Consider the following 24,766-nt stretch of genomic DNA (forward strand, 5'->3'; position numbering starts at 1 on the left):
GCTAAACTATAATTTGGTTGGCAACTAAACGAAAAGAGAAACTGCACCATTGTGTTTCCTACATTTGCAGTGATCCTCTCAAGTGCATTCCAGCATCGTGTACTGCTCCCAGTTCGGTCGGCCACGTCCCCAGAATATATAGATGCAACCATCTGCCTGAAAAGTCCTGTGCCCTTTGATTTTTGAATGTGAGGGTAGTGGAGCTGAGGAAGCTTCTGGAGAGAGGCCAATGTTATATCATTCTCATGTGACACCAGCCGAAAGTGTGCAGGTACACTTATAGGAAGATGCCACTTCTGCAAGCAGCACAGAGATTGTCCATTTTGAGAACCTAGAGTTGACCACCCTGGTCTTGACAACTCCTTGGCAAATGCTCCCAGCATGCCAGTGCCACACATGCCATATATTCAAGCCAAGTTTTCTGAAAATTATTGGTTTGGTGTCAAGGCTAACTGCGCGATGCAACAATGCCAGTTTACCGTTGTTCATTTGGTGTAGCAAAACTGCATAATTAAAGTGTAAAATGAGCTTGATATGCATTTTAATTTTGGAATGGTTGCATTATTCTGTCAGACCTCACCTACTTTCTGAAGTTTCACCCACTGTTAAACACGAAGGAGCAGATGGGGAATATATCTGATGCAAATTTGTTAAGTACCCATCATCTACCAAATCTCTCTTCCTGTAGCTTGCTTTGACAGTCGTGAACCTCTCAGTTGGTCTCTTGTGTGCTCCTGATGAAAATTGCTCCCCTGTTTTGGTACTGTGCCATCAGCTGCTTTGGACCCAAGAGCTGGGTTCCCTTTTCCAAACCTCTCCACCTCTATCATTTCCTTTAAGATACTCCTGAAAACCAATCTCTTCTCATTTAACATAATTAAAACAGAAAATGCTGGAAATACTCAGCAGGCCAGGCAGCATCTCTACTGAGGAGAGTTGTTAATATTTCATGTTAATGACTTTTCATGTCACTTGGCATGAAATATTAATTCTGTTTCTCTTCACCGATGCTGTCTGGTCTGCTGAGTATTTCCGGTGTTTGCTTTTGTTTTTATTTCCAATTTTTAGCACCCATTATAATTTGCTTTTGTCCTAGTATCCCCTTACAAATTTCCTTGTCAAATCCTATCCCATGGTATTCATGTGAACTGCTTGGGGACACTTTTACCATGTTCAAACTGCTATATAAATTTAAGTATTTGTTGTTTATTTCTAGCCTTAATGGATACTGAAATGGAGGAGAAAGTGAGGTCTGCAGATGCTGGAGATCAAAGTTGAAACTTTATTGCTGGAACAGCACAGCAGGTCAGGCAGCATCCAGGGAACAGGAGATTCGACGTTTCGGGCACAGGCCCTTCTTCAGGAAGAAGGGCCTGTGCCCGAAACGTCGAATCTCCTGTTCCCTGGATGCTGCCTGACCTGCTGTGCTGTTCCAGCAATAAAGTTTCAACCTGGATACTGAAATGGCCTTGTATATAGTCCTCTAAATGCCTTATCTCCTCTGCTACGGAGCTATGGAAATGAAGAGTCAGCGTTCTGGCTTCTAAAATTTGTGAATTTTGTATTTGAATAGAATACTGAAAACTGCCAAGAGGCACAAACAGACATCTGCAATAAACTGTTCAACGATTTGGATACATATCAATCTATAAATTGCCAAGCATTCAGCTTCATGCATACTGCTAGACCATCATAAAATTGAACACAAACCACCATTGTATGGATAAAAGTTAAGGGTCCTAACAATCAAATGGAATGACAAATAGTTTTAAATAAAATTATAGAAAGTTTTAATAAGCGATAAAATCCATATTGTAATGCACCATAATATCTGAACATAGCAAGGCCTTCACTGTCAAAGGTTTGTGTTGCTGGTTTGTTCCATGTAAGCAGACCACCAGTTTATTACTCCATAACGTTCATAGATTCTACCTATCGTAGAATAACCTGGAGTTTTAATCCTCTTGCTGAATGACCTGGGTAATTGTTTTGTCATCTTGTGAAATGTACTGTTCCAGATTTTAGACAGGTGAGCTGATTTACACTTTTTAAATAAGAACATTGAATCGGTAAATGAATGAAGAAATATTTCAAGCAAACAATCTCAACAGAGTATGACTTGATTTTGCAGACTTTGTAATAGTAAATAAAATAACAAATGTGCTATTCTAAATCCATATTACACATCTAAATGTGCTAAAATGTTGACAGTCCTTCTGGTCTGAGAGAAGGTTTGTTTCCCTCTGCTATGTCCAGCCATTTTTGGAAATTACTCACAACTAGTGCCCTTCTGTTTCACTTCAGGAGGGAGATTGAGGGACTTGATATCCAGTCCTTAACATTTTGGAGGAATTGTAGTGTAAGGTTTTAAATTAAACCAGCTTGCCTCACAACACCCCACCAGTCCTGTGTAGAAACTTTAACTTATGATTTTTTTCTCTTTCGGAATACATAAGGGAAGTCTGGATGCCCAAAACAGATTTAATGATCTTTATTGTTTGATCAGAAGGCAGTCCACATTCCAGAGTCTGGCTTGGTCTGAGTATGCATCTACTTCTAAAGATTCCGAGGCTTGATTAGAGGTTAATTATTCTCTCTTCATTCACACCATTACGGTTCAAATATAAGCACATTACTTTATATTTTTTAAAAAGTTACTAACAGTTAATTATTAAAAGCAGCATTGCTCCTTTAAGAGAGAAATAATTTGGATTTATAAAGGAATGTTCAAAAGCTTAGGCCATCTTGATTAAGTGTTACAACTAATTAAGTACTTTTGAAAATGTAGTCACCGCCATAATGTTGGAAGGTGGTTGGAAAGCTACCCAGTAGCCCAATTTGTGATCTGAAAGGCTATAAATCAGCAACGTGGTCAGATAATCTGTTTCAGTGATGTTGGCTGAGGGGTATGTGCTGGCCAGGACACTTTTATTTCTTTCTATTCATTTACAAGTATGGGCACTTCTGGCAATAAGTCAGCATTTATTGCCCCTCTATAATTGCCCTTGAGAAGCAGGGGTTGAAGCGCATTCATGATACTTGAGTGCTGTTGCTACACCATTTCAGTTGGCAAAGAACAGAGTATCATTATGGGTCTGTAGTCACCTATGGGGGAGACTAGGTGAGGGAGGCAGAAATTCCCCCCTAATAGACGTCTGTGAACCAGATTTGCTTTCAATGAGTACTTTCTTCTGGAGTAGTGTGTGCAGTTCTGGTCACCCTGCTATTGGGAGGATATTATTAAGCTGGAGATGGTCCAGAAAAAAATTACCAGGACGTTTCCGGGAATGGAGGGTTTGAGTTATCAAAGTAGGCTGGGACGCTTTTTCTCTGGAGCTTAGGAGGTTGCAGGGTGACCTTGTAGGGGTTTATAAAACTGTGAGGGGCATAGATTTGGTGAATAGCAAAGGTCTTTTCCCGAGGATGGGGAATTTGCAAACTGGGGGCATATTTTCAAGGTGAGAGGAGAAAGATCTGAAAAGGATGTGAGGGGCAACCTTTACACTCAGAAGGTGATTCTTATGTGAAATCAACTACCAGAGCAAGTGATAGATGCAAGGACAGTTACAACTGGTAAAAGACATATGGATGAGTACATGAACAGGAACGTTTTGGAAGGATATGCAGGCAAGTGACTTGTTTAGTTTGGGAACATGGTTGGTGTGGACTAGATGGACTGAAGGGTCTATTTCCATGCTATATGACTATAGTGGTGGCACGGTGGCACAGTGGTTAGCACTGCTGCCTCACAGCGCCAGAGACCCGGGTTCAATTCCCGCCTCAGGCGACTGACTGTGTGGAGTTTGCACGTTCTCCCCGTGTCTGCGTGGGTTTCCTCCGGGTGCTCCGGTTTCCTCCCACAGTCCAAAGATGTGCAGGTCAGGTGAATTGGCCATGCTAAATTGCCCATAGTGTTAGGTAAGGGGTAAATGTAGGGGTATGGGTGGGTTACGCTTCGGCGGTACGGTGTGGACTTGTTGGGCCGAAGGGCCTGTTTCCACACTGTAAAGTAATCTAATCTAATCTAATCTAATCTAATCTAATCTAATATAATATAATCTAATCATGATGCAGTACTTTTGTGCTTAACATTAATGCCATTGGATTGTATTAATTGCAGATTGATTTAAATAAATAAATTTAAGTCTCTTAAAAAAAAAGCAGGAAACCATCTTTGCCCTTTTTCAATGTGGTCCCCTGTGATCTTTTATTTCCACCTGAAAGAGCACATGGAACTTCGGTTTAGTATTTCATATGAAAGAAGACACCTACAACAGGGCAATCCTCCTAAGCACAACATTCAACGACCTAGATTTAACATTGAAGTACGTTATCACCTCAGAGGTTTCACACTCAAAGGCAAGAGCTCTGCCATTGAGCCACGACTGATACCAGTTGGAAGCTAAGATAATCCAATTGTTTAGATCAGCTGTAGAATACTTGAAGTACTGTTTACTGGCTTGCTCCTACAAAGAAAGCAGCAGATGAAAAAACATCGTAGTGGGTCTTTTCAAATAAATGTAGAAGAATTAAATTATAAATGGATCAGAATGGTGTTTATGTATAAAATGACAACCTACCCATTTGAATCCATTATAACATTTCCATTCAAATGGTTGAGTTGTAAACCTACAATACGAGTGGAAACTTTTTAGAATTGTGTGTTTTGGTGATAAATTCGCAATTTACTTTATAGTACCCCCCACCCCTGCCTGCACCCGTGGGGGACATGTTCCAAGACTCACTGTGGAAGCCCGAAATTGCGGATAAGAGTGAACCCATTCGTTTAAGTGGGAAATTTACCTTCCTGGCAGCCCCCTGCTCCCTGGTTCTGGAAGGTTCCTTTTTATATGTTCGGTCCGCGGTAAATTGCGGAAAACGATTCTGCGGATACAGGGGTTATCCTGTATACTGATGTAAATCATGTCTATCTTAATGCTTATGCATCAGTTTCATCTCCTATTCAGTCTCTCTCTGGTCTGTTCATGACCCATGAATGATTGTAATTATAGGAAGAGGCATTCCAGAGATTCATATCAAGCTGTTAGCCAGTCATGCTATGCTGTGCATGGATTTATAAAGGAAAGAGAGGGCATCTAATTGCATATACATGTCACATTTTGAGTCCTAATTTTCTACTTTTCAGCATGTAACATCTACAAGATGGCAGTGATTAGATTATAATTTGCACCGAAAAAATGGACTGTGAAGAATTTTATACATTACTCAATCACCTTGTTCATGTACATTGCATTTTCTGTGAAATGTTACATTTGAGTAGTGTGAGTTTGCCTCCAGCATGGTGTTTCACTTAATCTGGAAATGCTTATGTTATCTCCCATTACACCATAAACTGGGCATGGTTATCATGGTCTTTAAGACTCCAAACAATCCATTACAAGTAAAAACAGGTGGCATTGGAGAAACCCAGTTTGGCGTCACTCAGAGACCGAGAAAATGAGCTAAAATTTTAAATCCAGTCTGATTCCTTGAGAATGAAGCAGAACAGTCATACCGGACTTGAGATAGTAACTCAGTTTTTATCACCACATATACCGCCAGGCAACGTCAAAGGTGGTGGTGGTGTGTTGAGGGCTTGGGAAGAGAATGAGTGAGGTAAAGGTACAGTTAGTAAGTTTGCAGATGACACCAAAATTGGAGGTGTAGTGGACAGCGAAGAGGGTTACCTCAGATCACAACAGGATCTTAACCAGATGGGCCAATGGACTGAGAAGTGGTAGAGGGAGTTTAATTCAGATAAATGCGAGGTGCTACATTTTGGGAAAGCAAATCTTAGCAGGACTCATACACTTAATGGTAAGGTCCTAGGGAGTGTTGCTGAACAAAGAGACCTTGGAGTGCAGGTTCATAGCTCCTTGAAAATGGAGTCGCAGATAGATAGGATAATGAAGAAGGTGTTTGGTATGCTTTCCTTTATTGGTCAGAGTATTGAGTACAGGAGTTGGGAGGTCATGTTGCAATTGTACAGGACATTGGTTAGGTCACTTTTGGAATATTGCATGCAATTCTGGTCTCCTTCCTATCGGAAAGATGTTGTGAAACTTGAAAGGGTTCAGAAAAGATTTACAAGGATGTTGCCAGGGTTGGAGGATTTGAGCTATTGAGAGAGGCTGAACAGGCAGGAGCTGTTTTCCCTGGAGCCTCAGAGGCTGAGGGATGACCTTATAGAGGTTTACAAAATTATGAGGGGCATGGATAGGATAAATAGGCAAAGTCTTTTCCTTGAGGTCAGGGAGTCCAGAACTAGAGGGCATAAGTTTAGGGTGAGAGGGGAAAGATATAAAAGACCTACGGGACAACCTTTTCACACAGAGGGTGGTATGTGTATGGAATGAGCTGCCAGAAGAAGTGGTGTAGGCTGGTACAATTGCAACGTTTAAGAGGCATTTGGATGGGTATATGAATATGAAGGGTTTGGAGAGATATGGGCCGGGTGTTGGCAGGTGGGAGTAGATTGGGTTGGGATATCTGGTCAGCATGGAAGGGTTGGACCAGCTGTTTCCATGCTGTACATCTCTATGACTCTATGACTGTATAATGCCTGCATCCTGAAAAGCAGTTTGCAGGCTACTACAGGGACCGTTGGGTGTGGATGTGCAAAATGTTGCCTTTGGCCTTCTGGCACTTTACAGCTATTAAAGAAAGAATGAAACAAAAGAAAATTGTCCCTCGACCCGACAAGTTGCTCATTCATCATGACCCATGACATCTCCAACACTCATCCAATCCCATCAACTCGTATTACCTTCCGTGTAAACTTCTGCACACTCCTTCACCCACCCACAAATTCTGGACGTGCACATACACACACATATGCACCATCCGTTTGCCCTTGCACGGCCACTCATTCTACATCCACCACAAACCATACCTGAGGACCTAGTCTGAGATTAAATGAAGTCCTTAGTGTAATTATTCCCTGAACGTGGTGAGAAAGGTAATAATTGGGTGAACTCTCTTTGCCACTTTCAACAATTAAGCACTGTGTAAGAAGCCTCATGAATGACTGTCTTTTTTGCTGCCAATTAAGGCATTTAAGTTGTCAATTACTAGCCAGTTAAGGACATCTATTTGCCACCTGCCTGATGACCATCATTCCCAGCAGACAAAAATGTCTGGTTTCCTGACTGTATTAGGAAGATTTCTCTCCATTTTCTACTATTATGGGGCCAATTTGGGAGCAAAGATGGAGGGGTCAAGAGGAGGCCACTGATTGGCAGAGCAGGCTCAAGGGACTGAATGGCTCACTCCAGTTCCTATTTCTTATGGTGTAAAGACTTTGTAAACTTTATCTGTTAAACAAACTGCGAATGTACAGGTACTTTACTATGATAATTGGTTGTGAAATCAGTTACATAACAGAGGTCCTTTAATGTTAGCCTTTGTCAACCAGCAGTGTAAAATAGCAAGCACTTTTATTTAGCACCTCACAGAGTTTTCAAATGTTTAAAGGGGCAGAAGATTTAAATACCTTAACAGTTCCCATGAACTTGCCTGTTCCGCTTATGTCAACCACTTTATTCACAAATCCACGTCTACTTCAACAGGTTTATAAGACTGTGAATGGCATGGACAGAGTAGAAAGTGAAACGCTTTTTCCCAGAGTGGAGGGGTCAGTTACTGTGGGTTGGAGGTTCAGGCTGCCGGTTAGGGTTGGGGTAAATGGAGTTTAAAAAGCATGTGCAAAGCAACGTTTTCAGACAAAGGGCAGTGAGTACCTGGAACATACTGCCAGAGGAGGTGGTGGAACCAGACACAATAGCTACATTCAAGAAGCACCTGAGTAACTATATAAATAGGAATGGAATAGATCCGATAGTTGAACATGGTTTTAGTATGGAAGGGCAAAATGTGGCAGCATAGGCTTGGAGGACCAAAGGGCCGTTCCTGTGCTGTATTGTTCTTTGTTAATCCAGTAGGGCACTTGACTTCCCTGAAAGGTGTCTGACGACCATATCCAAAAGGGTGCCTTATCTCTCAAACGGGGCACCCAACCCCTCCAAAGAACATTCACAGACCAGGTCTAAAGTGTAGTACTGCTATTTCCCAGGTCCTCTTTGGGAAAATTGGATCAGCCTACTTTAACATTTGCAGTTGCTTCCATGAACCACTGAACAAAATATTTTGAATGTGTACCACAGTTGCTCTAACGACGAAAGTGGCAATCCATTTTCTGACAGCAAAGCCCCCACAAACTTCAAATGCTGTTAATATTTTCTTAATGGCATAAGGGCTTGAGAGACAAATAATGGTATAAACAACAGGGGAACCCTTGCTTCTCCTCAGATTATACCATGATTTTTAATGCTGTCTTCTTCTACAGATACATGACCTCGCTTTAACGTCTCATTCAAAGTGGACTAGATATATGTCCTTCAACCAGTGTGTCAGGGCACATCAGTGTGCTGTGAGGACTGTCCAAGGGTTCTGTAAAATTTTGTGTGAAGCTAATGAATATCAATGTGTGGCAAGCGTTGTTTCATGTTAAACCATATTCTATTCAACCAAAATTGCAGCTAATAAAACTTATGAAAATAAATCATCAAAATAGAAACGAGATATTGGTCTTTTGATTCTGTGACATGTATATTATAAATGCGCACAAAAATATTTGTGTTTAACATGTGTGTGTGATATCTTGATAGGTAATCTGCCCAGAAATGTTATGCCTAAATCAATAGTTCTCTTATCTCGTTCTGTATCCACAAATTATGATTTAATTCTGGAATAATTTAGCATGAAGAAATGTTTGATCCATAACTTTAATACCAGTACTTCTGACTTCAGATTATTGGATAGGTTGCAAGCCAATCATCATTATAGGCTGTTGGAGATGAAATTGTTACATGTATTTCAGAGAAAAAGCACCTGTCAGATTCATCAATTGTTTACTCTCATGGTATTGGAGGGGTAGGGATACTGATGGGTTGGGATGAGAATGATGAGGTTGTTTTATGACTTGTCTGTAGTGCTATCGTAGCTTCTGATTTGCATTATCAGTGGCCAGTGTGCCATCTGCAGTTTGAGCTTTTGGACTTAACCGATGTATTGGCGGCATGGTGGCTCAGTGGTTAACACTACAGCCTCACAGCACCAGGATCCCACGTTCGATTCCAGCCTCGGGTGACTGTCTGTGTGGAGTTTGCACGCTCTCCCTGTGTCTGTGTGGGTTTCCTCCAGGTGCTCTGGTTTCCTCCCATAGTACAAGAATGTGCAGGTCAGGTGAATTGGCCATGCTAAATTGACCATAGTGTTAGGTGCATTAGTCAGAGGGAAATGGGTCTGGGTGGATTACTCTTCGGAGGGTCGGTGTGGACTGGTTGGGCCGAAGGGCCTGTTTCCACACTGTAGGGAATCTAATCTAATCTAATCTAATCTAAATGTTGGATATGTTGTTGTCTGGAGTTGGGCATCATGTTCCACAGTAGGGGCCTTCGACCACACACGTATGAGAAACCCTTACTCCCAGTTGCCTTTTCAATCAACCTTTTTGAAGGTAATATGACACAATTGAATAGTCATCAAATCTTGAGGTGAAACTTGAACCCAGACTTTCTCGCTCAGAGGCAGTCTCACTAACGTGGCACCATAAAATCCCTTACCTTCATCTGAGTCTTATCGACAGTCCTTTGTCTCCAGCTGCCAGCTTTAGAGATGTTTCTCACAGTTAATTCGAGTTAAACTATTGTTGTTGTGCCATCTAATACAAAAATTGAACTTTTGAAAATACATTTGATGATCTATCCGTACAGAGAACAGCTTAGACCCTGGAACACCTCATAGTCAGGATTAAAATGAATGTTATCCATGAACTCCATATTTGGATAACAATTATGTTGTACCAGCTAATTATCCTGGCTCCACTGTGTTTTGAATTATGGAAATTAGATTACATGGTTTGGAAGTTCAGAAATGTTACCTTTAACTGGAGAAGTAAACAGTTAGAACTCTCAGTGCTAAATATATAATTGCCTGGGCAAGATAAACATAATCTCTCCCTTTTTGTAACAACACACAAATGTACATGTATGGAAAAAAACTCACATTGGAGACGTGTGGTATTCCAAGTGATGTATGGCAGCTTGTTTACAGAATCTCATACCTCTGTAGTCTGCAGTTTACTTTCTTTACAATTTAAATCAAGAGCTTGAAATATTAGAACTGTCACAACATATTTGTCTGGCTTTTTCCTTTGCTTGTTGGACCAGACTGGACATTTGGTTGAACATTCTTAATTTCACATGGAAATGAGCAGAAGTTGCCATTGGTCCTTGGCTCTAATGAGGATAGTGAAATATCATAGGCATTAAAGAAATAGTGCTGCAAATAAATAAAGGAGTTGAGTTGTATTTGTGTGTGTTGGGGTGAGGTTCTAGGTCATGCAGCGGGGAAGAAATTTGAAAAAAAAATTGGCATTTTTTACGTGCTCTGAAATGAGTGTGTCTTCCTCCCAGGTCCAAGATCCTGATGCTGACTGGATATAAGTAGGTGTTTTCTGAGATTGTGTGAGCATTCTTCAGTGAAAAGATACTCATCCTTGAAATTCAATTGGCTAATAAGAGAGCAGGTCTGCCTAGTCCAGTCTTACTTGTTACCTGTCTCTGCTTAGAGCTCTTTCCTCTTTGACAAAGCTTTCATTTTCCCATCCAATTCGCCACTCAACTCCCTATTCCCAGTGCTTGATATGGTTGGTAATTTTCTGGACCAGAAAGTGTTCAAACACCTTTCAGCACAGGGAATACTACATATACGTAATGTGGACTTAAGACACAATGAAACTCAGATTAAGATTCATTTCACATTCTTACATGAAGCAATAAACTGCATCAGCTCTGTATTCTTCACCCCTCATACACTTTGAAGCAGTATGATTTAAAAAATGTTCATCCAGTCTTTTTCTTTGGGTTATTAGTTTACATGTGGAATACTGTCTGTTAAATGGTTTAAGAGATGGAAATGTGTTGCTGGAAAAGCGCAGCAGGTCAGGCAGCATCTAGGGAACAGGAGAATCGACGTTTCGGGCATTAGCCCTTCTTCAGGAAGAAGGGCTAATGCCCGAAATGTCGATTCTCCTGTTCCCTAGATGCTGCCTGACCTGCTGCGCTTTTCCAGCAACACATTTCCATCTCTGATCTCCAGCATCTGCAGACCTCACTTTCTCCTGTTAAATGGTTTAAGACATGCAAGGTGTGCTGTACAAATTCAGCCCAGCGTCAAAAGCTAGTACTAAACTATATTATTCAGAGAGCATTGCAGTTATTAAAGATGCCCCAAATCAACTGAAACATTTAAGTTAAAGCCAAAAGCAGAAGATCGAAGATTCCAATGCACTGTTCAAAAAGGACATTCCCCTGGTGTTCTGACCAACATTGTTTCTTCAGCCAAAGCCGTTACAACAGCTCACATAACAACTAATCACATTTGTTTTGTGTGGCCTAGCTGTGTACAGATTAGAGATCCCTTTCACCTACATCACAACAGGAACCAAACATTAAAATTAATTCATTGGTTGCCTTGCAGGTGTGAATACTGACAGGTCTTTAACTCTCTTTTCTAACATGATGTTACTCAAAGGTGCTTATTTTGTAAGAATCTGCCCTTCAGTACAGGGAACAATAAACCTGGTAAACACCCAACAGTACTCAATACAGCATAAAATTTGCAAACAAAATCAGAAATTGCGGGCTCTGGAACTCAGTTCTGAGGAAAGGTTGCTGGACCCAAAACATTAACTCTGCATTATCTCCACAGATGTTGCCAGAGTTGCTAGGTTTTTCCAGCAACTTCTGATTTTGTTTCAGATTTCCAACATCACACAGTTCTATATTGTTTTTACTATTGATGGATTGCAAGGGTCAGTGGCTGGGCCAACATTTATTGTCTCTGTGTAATTGCCATGGAGAAAGTGGTAGAGAGCTGCCTTCTTGAACTGCTGGAATGTAGGGAGTTCCAGGGTTTCGATCCAGCCAAAGTGAAGCAGTGGTGATGTAGTTCAAGTCAGGATTGCGTATAACTTGGAGGGAACCTACAGGTGTTGGTGTTCCCCTGTATCTGCCGTCCTTGCCCTTCAAACATTACAGGTTACACATTTGGAGAGTGCCTTTAAAGGAGACTTGGCGTGTTACTGCAGTGCATCTGGTAGTTAGTACACACTGTCACTGTGTATTGATTGTGAAGGGTATGAATGTTGAAGGTGATAGATTTTGTGCCAATCAAGTGGGCTGCTTTGTCTTGAATGGTGTTTTGAGCTGCACTCATCCAGATAAATGGGAAGTATTCCATGACACTGCTGAGTTGTTCCTTGTAGATGGTGGACACGTATTGGGAGACAGGAAGTAAATTACACATCACAGAATTCCAAGCCTCTGACTTCTCGTAATTTCAGCAATTATATAGCTGGTCCAGTTCAGTATCTGGTGAATGGTAAGCCCCAGGATGTTGATCATTGGGGATTCAACAATGGTAAGTGAATGTCATGGATTGGTGCCTAGATTCTCGCTTATTAGAGACAGTCATTGCTAGGGACTTGAATATTACTAGATGTTTCCAGATTTTGCTGTATGTGCTTACAGACTGCTTCAGTACCTGAGGAGTTGAGAATGCTGTTGACCATTGTGTAATCATCAATGAATGTCCCCACTTCTGATCTGATGACGTAGGACAGGTCATTGAGGAAGTAGCTGAAGTTTGTTGAGCTGAAGACCCTCCCTGAGGAATTTAAATAGAGATGTTGTGGAGCTGGAATATTTGACATCCGACAACATGATCATTTTCCTTTGCACTAGGTATGACTCCAACCTGGCAGAGAGATTTTTCCCTACTGCTTATTGACTAATGCTTGCTTAATGCAAATGGATATCGCGCTCTCCTCATCTCTACAGACTAATATTGCCCTTTCACAGACCAGCATCTCCCAGGTGGTAACTGGTTTTAATGATTGAACTGTGGGGCAGGTTGTGACACCCACCTCTGGGTTTACCCCATCCTGGGGTACACCTTGAACCCAGACCATCTGGTCCAGAGAAGGGATTCACCTCCACACTGCAACCCTCACCCGACCCAATGGATTGGAGATATGTCTTGACTATACTTGTATGCTATTCTGGGAGCAACAATGCAGAGGCTTTAAGGAGGCGGTGTATCTGTGATTGGAGATTAAATGGAGATTGAAGAAAATAAAATTAAAAAGACACAAAAATGGATCTTGCAAAAAAAAATTGTAAATAAAATTTTTGGAGGTTTTACCACTGCAAGTGCTCCATAAAGCAACAAATCTTTGTAATGTCAGGATTTGAATTTTTAAAAAAACTTAATTCTGATAATTATTTTTAGATATTAAATTTAATGTGTATTAAAAGCAACTCAAGAATGAATAGCTTGATTTCATCCAGTTATGGTTATCAAATACTGGTATCAGATAGGCACTGACTTCAACTCTAATTGTTAAGAAATCCAGCTGCTGTAATTTAACAAAAAACGCAATGTCCATCAGTTTATAAAATAACCATATATGGCCTGCAAGATATGTAACATTGCACAATGCAGATAGCAACACCCACGCATCAAGTTTCCCAAACAGTTTCATATATCATTAAGAGAAACCCAGAAAGAAGAAACTTAAAAAGTGACTTTCATGCTAAAAGCTACTCTCTCAAGATGTAGTTTCTAAACCTTTATTCAAGAAAGGATGGAGAATGATATTGAGAAAAGCGTTATTCCTGTTTGACAAAGTTTAATTCTGCATTTTTTTTCTGCCATTGTCACCATATGTTGTCTTACTTGCTTCATTAAGCTAACTTCTTTTCCCCCCATCCTTCAATACGATGTTTAAATTGGACCCTGATGGTTATGACAAACTCCATGCACTTATAAGGAGCGAAATGCATAGAGTGGTGCTTTGCAAGATGGGACCGCATTAGGAATCAGATTTCAGCTGATAGAGCCATTCTGATGCGCAACTTGCAGTTTATGTGGAGCATTAATGTGTCATTATCTGGCTTTGGGTCATCACCCGGTGAGAGTGCATTTCAGAAGTTCAGCTGGTCATGGACTTCATGGATTTTAAAATGATGGATATTGTATATTAAAATTTGAAAACTTGGGGTTTATTCTGAGGCATGGTTCATGAATTATCCATCCAACATTTGAGCTATCTATTTAATAAGTTTTATCTGATGGAACTTTGCAAGGGCAATACATATTACCAGGATGGAGAACACAGTATGGTGGAGAGATTCACATGTTGTTTGCAGACCCTGTCAGATCTTATTTTCTATTTGGTGCCTGGGCACTAAGCTCTCCCAGTATTCGAATAGCTCTAACTACATATGTTTGCAAGTGATACAAGCAAACAGATAAGATTCCCCTTGGAGAATCTTCAAGTTTCTAAACTACTATGTCAAAAGAAAAAATTGCAGTAAAATTCAAAAATCACAAAGCTTCTGCAGTGCTCAGGTTTTGTTAGTTAAGTACTAGCAGCAAATTCCAATCAAGCTGCCATTGTGAAGTCCATTACAGGAGCATCAGGTACTGACTTATTGCAACAATATTTTGAGAGCTGCTTTAGGGAGCTCTCGACTGACTGCAACCAGATTAGGCTGTTTCCACTTGTCATGTACTTATAGCAAAGGTCGAAATATTCAATGTCAATGTCACTGCCACCAAAACTAAACACACTTTTCCCCCTTTTTACTTGCATTCGCAGTCCAGTCTTAGCCATTTTTGGTATCCCTAACAAGATCCCCAAGGGCTGTTACCAGGTTTAAACTTGATATCGTCAAGATATCTTGACCAATGATTTATGTTTCTGAACAGTGTGAATTGTGAAGCTGTGTTTAACTTAATAAAAAGCCATGGTGTTTAGCCACTGAGTCTGTGAAATGTTTTCATTCCAGTGTAAGCATCACATCCATATTTGGTGATGTGGATGTAGGCCAAACCAGCCAGAGAGGCCTGACGTACCACACGCACAGACATTTTGCAATACCTGGCATTCAGTTATTTAGAACAGTTCTTCCAAAAAAAGATCAGCTAAATGAAAGCAATCTCACTGATTTCTTCTCAAAAGTTTTCAAAGAGTTTATCACAGAGCAGTTTTCAAGGTTGGAATAAAAAAAGTGCTGTTTCGTCCGCGTACTGTATATGGGAAGCCTGTGTTTGATGATACATCATTTCGAAATCAAATTGTATGCTATATTGCCACTGTGGTCCAAAATAATTTATAAAATTAATTTATGTAGAGAATAAGACTGAGAGGACAAAATAAACACATCTTTGGCAAAAGAATTGCATTGACCTGCATTATAGGAGTGTCTGAACTGTAACCCATGGGTCATATGCAGCTCCTGAGCTCTGGTACTCTGGGCCTCGGTGCTCAAGTATTTAGTTAATTCATAGGATCCACATTGATACTAAATCAGTGTGAAGTAAGTTCTGAGGGGTGAAGGAAAAAGTTTTCAAACCAATTGCCTGATGGAAACTAAACAAAAAATATAGTTAAGAGTTTCCTGAATTGCTTGAAGTTTCCAGATCCCACTATTTTCAAATTTAAAAGACACTTCCAAATATGCGTATAATCCATCTTCCTAAATCCAGAAGGGTTCTAAATTATGTAATGTGAATCATAGTCTTAATGTGATCAGTGCCCGGTATTGATTTTAGCTCAGAGCTGAGGACGAAACACTGAGGTCCGGTCAGGAGAAGGGAGCCTGAATAGGGCCGAGAAGATGGTAGGTCACTCTTTGCTCTTTGCTAAGGTCAAGTGCACCACTTGGGCCCTTCAATAAACATGAAGCCTTCCTCCACCCTGAGCTCCACCACTACCTCATCCATTTTCTCCCTTTAAGTTGCTCAAGTATGATCATGTGCTTTTGCCATCAGCAGGGTATTCTTCCTGATGAAATAGTATTTACATTAGTCCCTGTAAGTTATAACTAGACATTGGTAATGTAGTATTGAAATATTTAATAGATTTTGTTTAGCTCCTTGTGTGTATATATTGTACTCACAGGCACTTCTTTGCCTGGGCCAATACAATACACTTTTGTAATAAACAGTGGTACACTTTCCTCAGTGTGGCATGCTTCAAGTAGCCCCAATAAGATGGCACCCGAGATATTTATACCATCAGGTCACTTGCTATGATGTGATGATGAAAAACATGGGCATGCTTTGTAAGATGTAAGAGTGTTGGATTTTCCTGCACATCCACCCACCTCATCTACTGAGAACATTGCTCTTGATGTAGCCTCCTCTACATCGGTGAGACAGGACACTAAATCGTGGAGCATTTCAGGGAACACCCCTGGGACACACGAACCCAACAACCCTGTGGCTGACCACTTCAACTCCTCCTCCCACTCCCCCAAGGACATGCAAGTCCTGTGCCTCCTCCACCGCCAAATCAAATTCACCTGACAACTGGCGGCAGAACATCTCATCTTCCGCCTTGGGACCCTTCAACCACATGGCATCAACATCGACTTCACCAGTTTCTACATCTCTCCTCTCCCCACCTCATCCCAGATCCAACCCTCCAACTTGGGCACCGCCCTCTTGAACTGTCCTATCTGTCCATCTTCCTTCCCACCTATCCTCTCCATTCTCCCCATCGACCTATCACAATCAGCCCTCACCTGTATCCATAAGTGCCTACCCAGCTACCTTCCCCCCCCCCCCCAGACCCACCTCATTCTGCTATTTATCTCTCAGCCCCCCCTTGCCCCTCCACAATCCTGATGAAAGGCTTATACCCGAAACGTTGATTCTCCTGCTTCTCAGATGCTGCCTGACCTGCTGTGCTTCTTTAGCGCCACACTTTCAACTCTGACTCTCCAGCATCTGTAGTCCTCACTTTATCCTCGGCTGCTTTTGACCTCCAAGCCTTCCAGCAGTCAGCAGCCTCTTCCCACTCATGGACCAGATGATACTATAGTGTTGTCTGGTACAAACGCTAAACTCACCATGGCTTCCACAGAGATGGTAAATTCAATAAAACCTGTAACTTTTCATAGAAAGCCCACCTATGGTTAAAGTCTCATCCTTGTATCTGCTCGGCTTAAGGGTGCAGACGTTGAAAGCTACTGACGTGCATTATATTGCCAGTGTGATAGTAAAGCCAGTGTGATATCAAGTCTTAGTCGCTAAGTGTGCATAGAAATCTGTTAAATCTTTTGTATTGTGCAAAACCATAGACTCCAATTCAAATTACTCCCTCTCTCTACCCCAAATATTTGCATTTCTATTTGTCGATTACTTGCCCTTTCTGAACTCTGCATCAGCACACAGCATGTTGCTGGCATTAGCAACTTACAACATATGCAAATAAATTAGAGCAGGGACTCAAACATATTGAGTGCCCCTTAAAACTTTAGGAAGGAATAAGGGACCTATCAATACTGAGGATTGGTTTTACAGATTTGCCCACTTGGGAGAGCGCCTCAGGGATCTCAATGTGGTAATGAGTGAGGTCGATAAGACTTTTCTCTCCCCTCCATTTTTGAATCTTTAATCTCCAATGCTTCTTCATGTGAAGCTCTGAAACAGGACCAACAGTTCTACCCTTCAGCCTTGATGTAATAAGATCATAAGGCATAGGAGCAAAGTAGTCCATTTGGCCTGATCATGGCTGACTTAGTAATCCTTAACTTCTATTTCCTGCCTTTTCCCCATAATTCCTGATTCCCTTATTCATAGAGTCATAGAGGTGTACAGAATGGAAACAGACCCTTCGGTCCAACCCATCCATGCTGACCAGATATCCCAACCCAATCTAGTCCCACCTGCCAGCATATCCCTCCAAACCCTTTCTATTCATATATCTATCCAAATGCCTCTTAAATGTTGCAATTGTACCAGCCTCCACCACTTCCTCTGGCAGTTCATTCCATACATGTACCACCCTCTGCGTGAAAAAGTTGCCCCTTAGGTGTCTTTTATATCTTTCCCCTCTCACCCTAAACCTATGCCCTCTAGTTCTGGACTCCCTCCGACCCCAGGGAAAAGACTTTGTCTATTTATCCTATCCATGCCCCTCATAATTTTGTAAACCTCTATAAGGTCACCCCTCAGCTCTGACGCTCCAGGGAAAACAGCCCCAGCCTGTTCAGCCTTTCCCTATAGCTCAAATCCTCCAACCCTGGCAACAACCTTGTAAATCTTTTCTGAACTCTTTCAAGTTTCACAACATCTTTCCGATAGGAAGGAGACCAGAATTGCATGCAATATTCCAAAAGTGGCCTAACCAATGTCCTGTACAGCCGCAACATGACCTCCCAACTCCTGTACTCAATACTCTGACCATTAAAGGAAAGCATACCAAACGCCTTCTCCACTATCCTATCTACCTGTAACTCCACTTTCAAGAAGCTATGAACTTGCACTCTAAGGTCTCTTTGTTCAGCAACACTCCCTAGGACCTTACCATTAAGTGTATAAGTCCTGCTAAGATTTGCTTTCCCAAAATGCAGCACCTCGCAGTTATCTGAATTAATCTCCATTTGCCACTTCTCAGCCCATTGGCCCATCTGGTCAAGATCCTGTTGTAATCTGAGGTAACCCTCTTTGCTGTCCACTACACCTCCAATTTTGGTATCATCTGCAAACTTACTAACTGTACCTCTTATGCTCGCATCCGAATCATTTATGTAAATGAGAAAAAGTAGAGGACCCAGCACCGATCCTTGTGGCACTCCACTGGTCACAGGCCTCCAGTCTGAAAAACAACCCTCCACCTTACTGATTAAAAATCTGTCTGTCTCAGCCTTGAGTATACTCAATGGCACAAACTCAACAGCACTCTGCAGTAACACAGTTCAAAGATTCACAACCCTTAGACAGAAGGAATTCCTCCTCATTTCTGTCTTAAACATGTGTCTCCCTAATTTAATGGAAAGGAGTGCTAAATAATTCATATTGATAGGGAAAATGCAGAGAGACAATGTAAACTAAAGGGCACAATTCTAAAAGAGGTACAAGAGTGGAGGGACCTGGTGTACATGTCACTGAAGGTAGTAGGACAGGCTGAGACTGCAGATAATAAAGCATATGGCAGCCTGGGCTTTATCGGGAGGGGCATTAAATACAAAAGCGGGGTAATTAACTTGTATAAATCACTGTTCCAGCCTCAACTGGATCATTGCCTCCAATCCTAGGAAACACACCTTAGAAGGATGTGAAGTCATGAGCGAGGGTGCCGAAAAGAGTCATGAGAGTGGTAACAGGAAGGAGGAACTTCAGTTATGTAGATTGGAGAAGTTGGGATTGTTCTTCTTGCAGAAGAGAAGTTTGAGGAGATTGATAGAGGTCTTCAAAATCTGAGCAATGTGGATGGAGAAAAGTGGGAGAAACTGCTCCTATTGGTGGAAGGATCAAAGAGTATAGATTTAAGGTGATTAGCAGAAGAAGCAATAGTGTCATAAGGAACAGTTTTTTGTAGTCGGTGGTTAACATCTGGAATGCACTGCCTGAGTACAGGCATGTTCAGTCAAGATGTGAGAGAGAATTGGATTATTATCTGAACAGGAAGAATGTGCGGGGTTATGAAGAGAATGCAGTGGAATGACACTGTGTGAATTGTCCCTTCAGAAAGCCAGTACTAGCATGAAGGACTAAATGGCCTCCTTTGTTGCTGTAATCATGTTTACGTCTGTAATGCAAAATTCTGACGAGTGCCACTATTGTATTTTTGTCCATTTTATTACCTCCCATGAAATAAATTCTTCAAAACTGGTCATCCTCAGTGAGTCATGGGTATAAATTTTAGGACTATTATTGATTCTTCACATTGTCAGTGTCCAATGGGCTAAACATATCTGCTAAACCTCTCCTTGTTGGCAGGAATTTTTCTTAGCAATACAAAGTGGACAGTCAGCAGATTAGGGGATCTGCAGCAGTCTTTGTATTGATAATGGTTTTAAAAGGGATAATTTTTGTATATTAAAAGGTTCACCTTGCTAACAAAACAGATATCATAAAGGATGTCCATAACTCTATTGCAATATAATAAATTACTTTTCGGAGAATCCTAATCGCAGGAATAAGAACAATTGAAATTTGAAGATAAGCTGCTGGTTAATAGAAACAGTTTACCAGAAAACTTAAATAGGACAGTGACCCATTGATTTACACAATGAATCAACACCAGTTGTCTATCTCGAGTGTGAGAGCAGATCTATGGTGGAAGAGGACTAAGGCAACTTTACCTTTTATATCAGTAAGTGATGAAACAGTCTTGTTTAAAAAGAATAATGTTCATTTAAATAGTTTTCTCTCCAGGATAATCTTCTGGCATGATGCTCTCACCACATCCTGCTTTAGACTATAAAGATATATGGTATAATGCTGCAACATTGTACCGCAAATTCAAGGATAAGACATTCCTCTGCCTTTACAGGAAATGCTGACTCAGTGGTAGATATGTTTAACTTTAAAAATCCCAGATAGGACACATTTTCTATCGGCTGTCATTTCAAATAATCATGGAGTGCTTGAATTGGAACTAGTTAACTCAGTAACATTCTGCACTGGAATGTGTTTGTACAGGGAAAAAAAAAAGCAATTAATAGATAGAATGTTTTATTGTATAGAGTAGTTGAATAACAGCATCCTTTTCCATGAAAGATTAATACAGTTGAAGCAAAGAAAAATACGGGTCTGTGAGAAGTCAAAAGATTGGAGGGAAAGTGGACAGCAAAGAAAGTTACCTCAGAGTGCAATGGGATATTTGAGTATTGAGTATAGGAGCTGTGACGTCATGTTGCAGCTGTACAGGACATTGGTTAGGCCACTATTGGAACACTGTGTGCAATTCTGGTTTCCCTCCTGTAGGAAGGATGTAGTGAAGCTTGAACGCATTCAGAAAAGACTTACAAGGATGTTGCCAGAGTTGGAGGGTTTGAGCCATAGGGAGAGGTTGATTAGGCTGGGGCTGTTTCCCTGGAGTGTCAGAGGATGAGAGGTGACCTTATAGAAGTTTATAAATCATGAGGGTAATGGATCGGGTAAATAGACAAGGTCTTTTCACTGGAGTGTGGGAGTCCAGGCTTAGGGTGAGAGGTGAAAGATTTAAAAGAGACCTAAGGGGCAACGTTTTCATGCAAAGGGTGGTGCATGAATGGAATGAGTTGCCAGAGGAAGTGGTGGAAGCTGACTGGATGACTTTATGAATAGGAAGGGTTTAGAGGGATATGGGCCAAGAGATGGCAAATAGGACTAGATTAATTTAAGATATCTGGTTGACATGGATGAGTTGGACTGAAGGGTCTGTTCTCATGTTGTACATCTCTGTAACAGGGTAATAATAAAATGTTTTGTTTGTTCACACTAGAAGCCTATACAGAGGGAGCAGGCATCTGGCCTCTTTACTGTGCCATTAACATCTTTCGTTGTGAAGTAGAGGTATATCAACATTGCTAAAAAAAAAAGGCACGACATCAAAGGTTATTGAGTTACACTCATCAGGACTGGAAATCAAGAAAACCAAATTTAGAAAGGAATGAGTAATTTATACAGCATGAAAGATGGCAATGGTTGGTTGGATATAGTTGGCATGGAGATGCAGTCCGAGCTGTTAGCTCTCTTATTTATTTATACATATGTCCATATATTTCACCCTTTTCTTTCATGGAGGAAGGGAAATATGGAAGACGGTCAATCACTGCTGTATCCCAATGGCAATGCCCTGAACAATCTGTCAGTTTACCTGGTTTGAATTAAATCTGCCCTTTTATCAATTCTTGCTTTATCTCCTCGTCTACCATAGTCAAACGAATCATCACCCTCTTCTCATGCTGTATAAATGTTTCCTTCCTTTCTAAAGATGGTTTTTTGCAATTCAGTCTTGATGAGTACAGGACAGACAGCCTGGACTTCATGATTAGAGTGGTGCTGGAAAAGCACAGCAGGTCAGGCAGCAACCGAGGAGTAGGAAAATCGACGTTTCGGGCAAAAGTCTTCATCAGGAATCACCCTGGACTTCATGTCTCTTTTTGACAATGTTATAGTTCTGTACAACAAAATACACTATTCCTTAACATGGAAAATACCAGGACTAACAGATTATATTTATTGACTAACATCAATTTCCATGAGAAGAACTTAAATAAGTAAACATGGGGACATGTAGTCAGAGGTAAATCCGAGAAGGGTTTGTAATGTTCTTTCTGGGTTGAAGGAGTGCAGCTTGAAAAATCAGACTCCTATTCCTCATGAGTAATGCTGTGTGCGGTCTCCCACTATAATCAACTCATTTCTCACGCAGACCAGAAGTGTGTCAGAAAGCTGTATATCAAAGACCATATAGTCTTGCAATGTTTTGCGGCAGGAAGATCCTGATGGATGGCACGCTTCCAGCATGTTGCCAGGAAATTAATAAATTATCACACCAGATAGTGCTGAGTTTTCATTCCTTTGTTAGTGTTGATATGCATTGGTGCTTTGCAGTTCCCTCTCATCGTTTTTATGCCATGCTTGGATTTAAAGTGCCATGTAGACACCTTGACTGTGCAGTGGCACTAACCATTTTCACCATATCTACTTAACATCATTTAATTTGTTCTCTGCATTTGTTTCCCCACAGGTACAACAAAGAAGTCCATAAACTGCATTCAAACAAGATTTCAAGTGCATCAGAAGGGCCAGCTTTCAATCAAGAGAGGTGGTGTTGATAATCCAGTTACCTCTCTGTGAGTATAGTTTGAAATAATTATAGTTATTCCATGGTGTCTTTGCTCACACCCTCTATTTGAAGTGCTGCTTTATCAACATAGTATTGACATCTCAGCACTAAATTATATGGTATTGGTTCATCAGCAATCTTGATGTAAACCAATGGTTCTCAATCTTTTTAGTAACACAGACAGTAAATCTGGTGATTAATTTTCACACGTTTTCTGCATTGCAATTTTGGTTGGGAAAAATATTGTTTAAGATGAAACAATGTTTGTTTTATCTTAATTTTCATTACCTTCGTCCAAAATTACACAGTATTCTGTTTGAAAACACTGTTATGAGCATCTAGGGTTACTGTTAACACTGTATGTGATTTTATGTTTACTATTTAGATACGTGTTAAAATGACTTGCATGAGTGTAGACCATTTCCTAATCCAAAGCAGTACATAACTGGTTAACGTCTGAAATGTCGTTATTGTTGCATCAGCAAATGCAGCAGCTAATTTCTACAAAGCAAGTTGCCTGAATCAACAAAAAGGATGAGTGACTAGACAATCTGCTTCTTGGTGGTGTTGGCTGTTGGAAACAATGTTTGTCAGCACATTGTGAACGCACACGCTCAGCTTTTCTTGCAATAAGTTTATAGAAGGTACGGGATGAATGGCTGCCAAAGAATTTAGTCTGAGGGTGATGATTCAATGGGGTTAGCAGCAGCAGATGAGCTAAAGTGCAGTAAAAAGGTCTTATTACTGAGACAAAATCAGGCTGCCTTTGTGATAGATTAATGGGCAGCAGGAAGCTGTGGAACTAATATGGCTCGGTGGCACAGTGGTTAGCACTGCTGCCTCACAGTGCCAGGGACCTGGGTTCAATTCCAGCCTTGGGTGACTGTCTGTGTGGAGTTTTCACATTCTCCCCATGTCCGTGTGGGTTTCCTCCGAGTGCTCAAGTTTCTTCCCACAGTCCAAAGATGTGCAGGTTAGGTGAATTGGCCATGCTAAATTGCCCGTAGAGTTAGGTACATTAGTTAGGGGGAATGGGTCTGGGTGGAAGAATCGGTGTGGACTGGTTGGGCCAAAAAGGCCTGTTTTCACACTGTAGGGAATCGAATCGAATCAAATCGAATCTAATCTAATCTAATCTAATTTCATCCAGTATATTCGCTGCCCATGAGTGCAAGAAAATTTCATTGAGGGAAGCTTAAAAAGGGAGAATGACTGTTAAACCATCAGCAGAGCCCAGTGGTATAGGGTAGTGAAAAGGATTGGTTAGAGATTTGGGCCCTTGTAAGTAAACTGGGCAAGATGGCAAGAATATAGAATGATATGTCCACTTTGATATTGTTTTCAAGTTCTGGGAAAAGAATTGTGGTCACCTCTTGCTGGTTCAGAGGCGAGAGTGTCACCTCTGAGTAAACATTGATATAGGAGAAAGTGAGGACTGCAGATCCTGGAGATCAGAGTCAAAAGGTGCAGTGCTGAAAAAGCACAGCCGGTCAGGCAGCATCCGAGGAGCAGGAGAGTCGATGTTTTGAATATAAGCTTTTCATCAAGGAATGTGTAAATACTGATATGTTTGCTGAGTCCCTGATGAAGAAATACATTAAATAGGAGCAGGAGTAGGCAATTCAGTCCCTCCAGCCTGCTCTGCCATTTGATACAATCATGACTGATCTCATCCAGCCCTCAACACCACTTTCCTACTCACTCTCTATACCCCTTCAGCCCATTACTAATTAAAAATCTACCTCATTAAATTTACTCAAAGTCCAGCATCTCCTGTACTCTAGAGTAGTGAATTCTACAGATTCACTACCCTTTCAGAGACGTAATGTGTCCTCGTCTCCATTTTAAATCTGCCACATCTTATTGCTAAAACTCTAGATTGCCCCATGAGGAAAAATCCTTTCTACATTTACTTTCAGTCTCCTTCAGCACCTTATACCTCAATTCGATATCCTCTCATTCTTCTAAACTCTAGAGAATGCAGGTCTAAATTGCTTAATCTCTCTTCGTAAGACAAACACCTCATCTCTGAAATCAATCTAGTGAACTCCTCCAAAATAACTTCAAAGT

At 41.0% G+C, this 24,766-nt stretch overlaps 1 protein-coding gene across 8 annotated transcripts in view; it reads left to right on the forward strand.

Annotated features, from left to right (window-relative positions):
• LOC122561625 (non-muscle caldesmon) overlaps window positions 1-24,766 on the forward strand; it is a 213,307-nt gene that overhangs the window by 34,941 nt on the left and 153,600 nt on the right. For all 8 annotated transcript variants that reach the window (XR_015761172.1, XR_015761170.1, XR_015761171.1 and 5 more), the window contains exon 2: window positions 22,598-22,703. The gene's annotated coding sequence lies outside the window, so the exon portion shown is untranslated. The remainder of the gene's footprint in view (window positions 1-22,597; window positions 22,704-24,766) is intronic.

The sequence above is a fragment of the Chiloscyllium plagiosum genome, unplaced genomic scaffold (genome assembly GCF_037043375.1).
Source record: "Chiloscyllium plagiosum isolate Xiang-an unplaced genomic scaffold, Cpla_swu_hap1 HiC_scaffold_23, whole genome shotgun sequence".
In the NCBI taxonomy this organism is placed as follows: domain Eukaryota; kingdom Metazoa; phylum Chordata; class Chondrichthyes; order Orectolobiformes; family Hemiscylliidae; genus Chiloscyllium; species Chiloscyllium plagiosum.